This window comes from Mastomys coucha, chromosome X (genome assembly GCF_008632895.1).
Source record: "Mastomys coucha isolate ucsf_1 chromosome X, UCSF_Mcou_1, whole genome shotgun sequence".
Lineage (NCBI taxonomy): Eukaryota > Metazoa > Chordata > Mammalia > Rodentia > Muridae > Mastomys > Mastomys coucha.
Window position 1 is genome coordinate 81,810,965 of NC_045030.1, and position 7,499 is coordinate 81,818,463.

General features: G+C 40.2%; 1 pseudogene; it reads left to right on the forward strand.

Moving 5' to 3' along the window:
* The first annotated feature begins 231 nt into the window (after positions 1 to 231).
* Positions 232 to 1,536, forward strand: LOC116093384 (annotated as a pseudogene).
* Positions 1,537 to 7,499: the final 5,963 nt, after the last annotated feature.

The window sequence follows — 7,499 nt, forward strand, 5'->3', positions numbered from 1 at the left end:
GATAGTGTCCTCACTTCCTATACAAAACCAAAATTATGCATCCTCAGAACTTCTTGACATGCCCATACTACAGTTATATATCAATGGATCCAAGAAAAAAGAATATAGACTGTCCACATTCCCTGGTGTCAAATATGCTGATGGTAGCCCTGAGTTTATATGCCCTGTGACCTGTGGGCACTCCAAATTGTTGGGTCACTTCCTGCTTCAGGTTTTCAGGATTCTAGGATTGTTTAGAGTCCTTGTGACCCTAGAGCACTACTCAGGAGAAATCAGATAACAAGACGTTTTGAAGGCTGTGGGACATGGTCCCATAAGAATCCACTCACCCTCTTTCTTTCTCCATCAGGCCTGTGCATCCTCCCTGCTTTGATTGGGACACTATCCTGCCTATTTTTACCAAGGAAAGTCCCAATGGCTGATTCCCAGAACACCAGAAACTGCAACCTCCACAGCAGTGCTCAGGCCCAACAGGAATTAGAGAATACCCAGGCGATCATGGCACGAATAAGAGGAGGAGGAAGACACCACCACCTCAAATCAGTTGTATGGTAGTGGGATACCAAGTCCTCCCCATAGTCCTCAGGTAGCCTCCTCTCCCTGTGTGCCAATGGCCTCCATTCCTGAAGGCCCATCTGACGAAGCTTCTGTCAAACAATTAGTGGATCTGGAAGATTCCTCTAATTTGTGGCACAATGCACTGAACATAAAGGTGTATGACTTGGTGGACTTTCTGATTTACAAATATCAAATGAAGGCATTGACTACCAAAGCAGAAATGCTGGAATATATTGGTAGAGAGTATTATGAGTACTACCCTCTGATCTTTAGTGAGGCCTCTGAGTGCTTGAAGCTGGTCTTTGGCATTGACATGGTAGAAATGTACCCCTCTGTCCACTCCTATGTCCTTGTCACTGCCATGGGGATCACCTATGATGGGATGCTGACTGATGTCCAGGGTATGCCCAAGACAGGTATCCTCATAGTGGTACTGGGTGTCATTTTCATGAAGGGAAACTATGTCAGTGAGGAGGTTATCTGGGAAATGCTGAATAACATAGGGTTGCATGGTGGGAGGGATCCTTACATACATAAAGACCCCAGGAAGCTCATCTCTGAAGAGTTTGTACAGGAAGGGTACCTGGAATACAGGCAGGTGCCCAATAGTGATCCTCCTAGCCATGGGTTCCTGTGGGGCCCAAGGGCCTTTGCAGAAACCACCAAAATGAAAGTCTTACAGTTTTTTGTCAGCATTGCTAATACTCATCCCAGAGCCTACCCTGAAAAATATGCAGGGGCTTTGCAGGATGAGATAGACAGGACAGAGGCCTGGATCTTCCAGCAGATGATTCAACACCTCTGACATTCCCACATTCTAGTGCACTGCCAATTAGAGCCATCTAGTATCAGGTCTGACAGAGTCACTGATCCTTTTGCTGTACCCTCATGTGAGAGCTGGTGGGAGGAGAGCATAAAGCATTCTACTTTCATTTTGTTTGGGTAACTTTAGGATTCTTGGTATCCCAAAATATTAATAGTCTTACTACATAGTTCTTTAGTTTTAAGTTTAAGTCTTTTCTAATGTATGCATTGTTGTTTTCCAAGGTGAGTTGGTTTATTATTTTGAAATGAAATAAGAATGTCTTGTGTTTTAATTTGTAAACTCTCACAAGATACCAGTGACATTGAAATTGGAATTTCCTGGGCAATGTGAAAAATCTTGGCATTAACATGAATAACAAGATTCAAATAAAATTTTGACTGTCTTGTTCTTTTTCGTGCTTTTTTTTCTGGTTAACAAATTAAAATTAAAACTATAAATGGTAAGTGGAATTTATAACACTAAGTCTTGACCAATCTCCCGTTCATACTAAAGGCCCCAGTTATAAGTAGGGCTTTGGTCAAAGGTAGATATTTCTTTCCCTACAGAAATGCAGGGTATAGCTGAAGCCAGAGCCATTAATTTCTCGATACACTATGAAAGCATGATCCTCAGATGTGTCAAAATAAATAGAAGTTCTCTATGATCATTAGCCCTGCCCCAGAATTTTGCAGAGGTGTCTGCTGAGGCAAGTACCTCCATGTCAATGCTGTAAACCATGGCATTTTGGGATTCTTAGCCATATAACAACTCACAAGGTCTGTAGGTGGTTATGTTCCAGGGCATCTTATTCCTGACTACAAGATCCAGTCATTCTTGAGGTACACATGTAGTAAAATCATCCATTCCTGTATCAACTGGTATTAGAATTAAATAAATCATAACCAAACTACAATCCACAGGCCCAGATAGATTCTGTAAAGAGTAGGTGTGGAGGGCAGCATGAATGAACATATCTGAGAAGGGAAAATAGAATAAATTTTGCAGCATATCAGTGGTTTGATGAGGACAAGAGTGGGACAGATGGGAATAAGGAAGTAGAGTGTACAGAGAGAAGAAATTGGAATTGGGGGGCTTTTGAGTATGGTGGGATGAACGCCTTTTGTACTGGAAACTTCTTGAAGTCTATGAAGTTTATTGTGGTAGCTGCATGTGTGTATCCTTGCTTTGATGGTGTCATGGTGGTGGTTGGCTTTGAGACCTTCTCCCATGCTGCCTGAATTTGTCAGTCTTCTCTTCTTTGCCTTAGGGGCAAGATGTAGAATTCTCAGCTTCTTTTCCAGAGCCAAGTATCCCTGGACATTGCCTCATTTCTGGCCTTGATGATAATGGACTGAACCTCTAAACCTGTATGCTACTCCCAATGAAATGGTGTCCTTCGTGAGATTTGCTTGGTTATGGTGTCACTTTACACCCATGGACCCTTACTAAGATAGTGGTATAGTTAGGATTCCTAGTAATGGAGGAAATGGAGTCTGAACTGGTCATCATTGGTAGACAAGAAAGGTTCCAGTGGTGGGAATTCATTGCATTTGGTTGAGATTTTAGTGGAGAGGCACCCACAGAGGTCTCCTAACAACACATGCTGATGCTAGGGTAGGGTATTGTTCTCTACAAACTGACACTGTGTCCCCATTGCCAGGGAAAACATCCCACAGTTCACTGAATGTTGCAGCCGCCTACAGCTACATATGATCTGGTCCTCTAGAAGAGGAGAAGGAGCCTAAGAGAAATTAAGAGAATCAGATGGTGAGAGGAATAAATAAAAAATGGGACAGAGCCATGACTGTTACATGTCCAAAGTGTATTATCCAACTGAGAAACAAGGATGCAGGCAAAAACTTCTCCCTAAGTCCATCAGCATCTCGTGGCCCAATCAGCATTTTCATCTTCAGCTTCTGGAGGAGAAGTAACTCAAACAAAAGAGCTTTGTTTGTCTAACCCCAGATGGGCGAACCACTTGAGATGAAGGCAAGTTCTGATTCAATAGGCTTTTGGCTGAGGAGAGGTCACAATTCCTCCTTGTTTATTAAAAATTAGCTGGACTGTGGCATATTTATGCACCATACCCCTGCCTGGGAATTATGGTGTCTTGGAAGCGCCGCCTGTCTTAGATGTAGATATACTGGTCTCTCCCTTACCCATCTTGGAAATCTCGTACAGCTAGCTTGTATTTATTTGCACAAGTCGGGCCTTTAGTGCCTATTATTAATAAACACGGCCTCTTGGCACTTGACTCTGTCTTAGGTTGTTGAGAGCCATAGATCCACAAATAATTCTCTGACTGCAGGCCCTTACAGCATACCTTTTCCCATACAGACCAAAGCCATGACATGTATTTAATACCTTTTATTCATCACGATGAATAATTGCCACGTAGAGCCTCTCTGGAGTCCAGCTTGGAGCATGGCCTGCATGTGTGTAACAAACCTGCTTGAGACAAAAGCTCAAAAGTTTAAAAGCAATAAGCTTAACATTATCTTGATGATGTCCCAGGCACTCAATTCAGTTGCAAATTAGCAATGCTCAGGCCCAAGGCTTGGCCTCCAGATGTACTGGGAAGCTGCAGTTAAGTCTCAGGAAAAAAGTGGAGGCTGTTTCAGCCAAGTGAACTTTGTGGGCTAGTAAAAATTTCTGGCCATTATTTTTGTTGAAAACATATTTATTAAAATGACTCAGGATCTGCATCCACTTGACAAACCAATGTTTCAGGCAGCCATTTGTACTCCAACACAAACAGAGCCTCTTCCCCAGATTAAATTGGGGTCAGGACCATACCATGTGTTAGTAAGTGGATCTCGCCATTTTACCATGGCATAAGAACTAGGAATGTGTGGATGCCAGTGGTGATCCACAACAGACTGACCTTTAGCATCAGACTGCAAAAAAAAAAAAAAGATTTTTAAAATAAGCAAAAAGTGAGATATGCTTTTTAAACAAGCAAAAGGAGAGATATGCTTTTGGAGGTAACTTTGGAGTTGAGAGTGTCATTCCTCCTCCTTTAATTATTAAAAATCAAAATTTCAAAGTGTGAAGTTCACACTGAGTAATTTATTATCTCTGAGAATTATAAATTATCTCAATAATATGGGTAACATTAAATTGTTGACAAAACATTTTACACCTGATCTTAGCCAAAAGGCCAAGAAGCAATGACAAAACATTTTAAATTTTTGACCTTAATAGTCAGTTCCATAATCTGTTTAAATCTTATTAGGAATATTAAGTATAGGCATATTAATTATAGAATATTAAGTAATGTAAACAATAACCAATTGATATTTTGTTGCTTTTCACGTTAAGGCAATTGCCACTAGGAACTCTGAAAAGGTATTAATAGTCACATATGTATATTTTATTTTTAATTTTTAAATTAGAATTATTTTTTAAAAATGTCAAATTATCATAAGCAGTTATAAGCTCTGATATGTACATGTATACATATACCAATATACAAATTAATGCTTAATTTTATCATCTAATAAACAGTGACTACAGCACATAGTTCAATCATTTGTGCTGAAGTAGGGGGAAAAATAAGGTTAAACATGTGACTTACATATAATTTTCTCCCATAAAAGGACTGTAGATGTATATACTATTATGGGATGCATACATAAATTTACACTAAATATAAAAGTATGCATTTAAGTAAATCTTAACAATTTGTCTTTTAGATGATAATTACCATTTTGTTTAAAATTTTTCTATGTGATAGCCCAAATATCAATATTTTGAAATAACCAATTTAATTGCTATTTGAAGCAAGAGTAGACATCTCATCAGGTTTTTAAGAGATGTTTTCTAAAATACATTTATGATTTTGTTATATAATTTTTTTATTAATAATAAGATGTTAAAACTTTACTTTGAATATGAGAAAAGATGAATTTATATTAATGTTCTCTTTTGCCAAAGAGTTGTTGTGGGCATATTTAAAAACCCAAACATTTGATTACAATTGATAGCAATTGTTTACAGAAGTTTTCTTTACCTTTTGTAAAAAGTTCTGAGTCTCTCAAGGCCTAAGTCCTGTAGTGAGCTTAAGGTAAGGCCTTAGTCAAAAGTAATTTGAAATAAGTAACTCATCTTTTCTTACTTAATACAACTGTTTTGATATAACCGAGGCTTAAATATTGAAAAAGATATTGCCTCTGAAACTTTTTGTAGAGCAACTAATACTCTTTTTAAAGCTCATGGTATAAGAGCAAATGTATTGAAATTCCCTATTAAGGGGATTAGATAATAATCAATGTACACTGAAAAATTCAAAGTCCTGGCTTCTTGTACTGAAGCAGGGACAAAAAATATTATACATAATGTAAGGCTTTTAGCCCTTATTGAAGGCAGTTTTTAATGATTACAAACTCACTAGAAGCAAAATCTTTAAAATTACCAGGACGTATAGGGAAAAAACCCAAACTTTTAAATGCACAATAACTTTATATGAAGTAGACAGGCCAGATTGTAATGCTTTTATAAATTTATGGCCTCATTGACCTCTTATAAATTGTAACTTTAAAGTTATTTTAGAACCATGATAATGTTGTTTCTAATTAATGAACTGCAGCCAATGGAACTCTGTCAATTTTAATCACACTTCTAAATTTCTTTTGATATTGGCCTGCAACTTAAACCGCAGCTGCTAGATGTAGCCAAATGGTTGCAAAACTCTAGTTTTCACCACCTGTCTTGTTGTAAGTGTGGGCCACCCATGTGTACGTGTGTGTTGTGGTGGTGGCTACGACTCTAGCTGTGCTTTGTTGCCATCTTCGTGCAGAGTGTGGTGCAAGCTGGGTCCCGCCACTAGCATCCAGCCCAGGCTGCCACCACCACCACCACTGCCGCCCTTGGCCAGCCCATTCTGGCCTTGGCCGCTACTGCTGCCAAGGCCACCAGCCTCTGTTGCACCTGCTCCGGGCCGCCAGTGCACCTCTGCTGTCCGAGTGGACCGGCCCTTGGTACACCAGACAGGTGTGGAAACCTCTGCCACCAGGGTCCTGCTACAGATACTGCATGGTGGTGGCCATGCCACCCCTCACCCTGCTCCCTGTGCCGCCATCTTTGTTGACTTCTACCACATGTCTTGAGTTAAGCTAACCCTTTGTTTCTCAGCGGGCAACTTAACTCAGCCTCTGCTGTGTCAACCATCTTTTACTTTCAACATGAAACACAAACCCACAATCATTCATACCACAAGACAAAGACAGACACAAACTCACACGTAGACACATCAGTGCACTGACTATAACACAAAGTTAAGACTAGGAATTTCTCCTGAATGAGTAATAGGGAAAGCAAGACCTCTCTCGGTTTCTCTCTGTCTCTGGGATAGCTCTAAAATCCATTTTCTTTCTCTTTTGATCTCTCTCTCTCTCTCTCTGTCTCTCTCTCTCTCTCTCTCTCTCTCATACACACACACACACAAACACACACACACATATACATATATTTTGTATTGTTTTTGTATTTTACTATTTTTATCTATTCTTTATTTTATTAATGCCCTATTCCCCAGGCCTAAATGTAGTTCTTTATCTATGGACAATTGCCTATTGAAGTTTCCTATCCTGACTGTCGCCACCAAATCCTAAGTGAGATTAACACCAGGCCAGTGTAGTCTCATCTTAGCCAGCATCCTCTTGCACCCCATAAATTGTTTACCTGTGCCGGACACCATTTTCTTTCTTCTGTTTTCTGTGAAGCTTTGCCAAGGCAGTACTGCTCTCTATTTACCTCCTCGTTTCCCGGCTTCATCGTTGGGCGCCAAAATGTTGCAGCTGCCTGCAGCTACAGATGAATGAGGTCTTCTGGAAGAGGAGTAGGAGCCTAAGAGAATTAAAGGCAATCAGACAGCAAGAGGGAATAAAAAATGGGACTGAACATGGTGTGGCTTTCAGTCCACCATGTATTATTCAACTGAGAAACAAGCAGGCAGGCAAAATCCCGCCCTCAGTCTGCCAGCATTCTGTGACCCAATCAGTATCTTTTTCTTCAGTCTCAGCAGTTAGGCATAGCTGTTAGCAGGAACTTCGAGAGAGGCATGGCTGTTAGCAGGAACTTGGAGAGAGGGATAGTTGTTTGTGGCAAGCCAAGGTCTGAGACAGCCAGCTCCTGG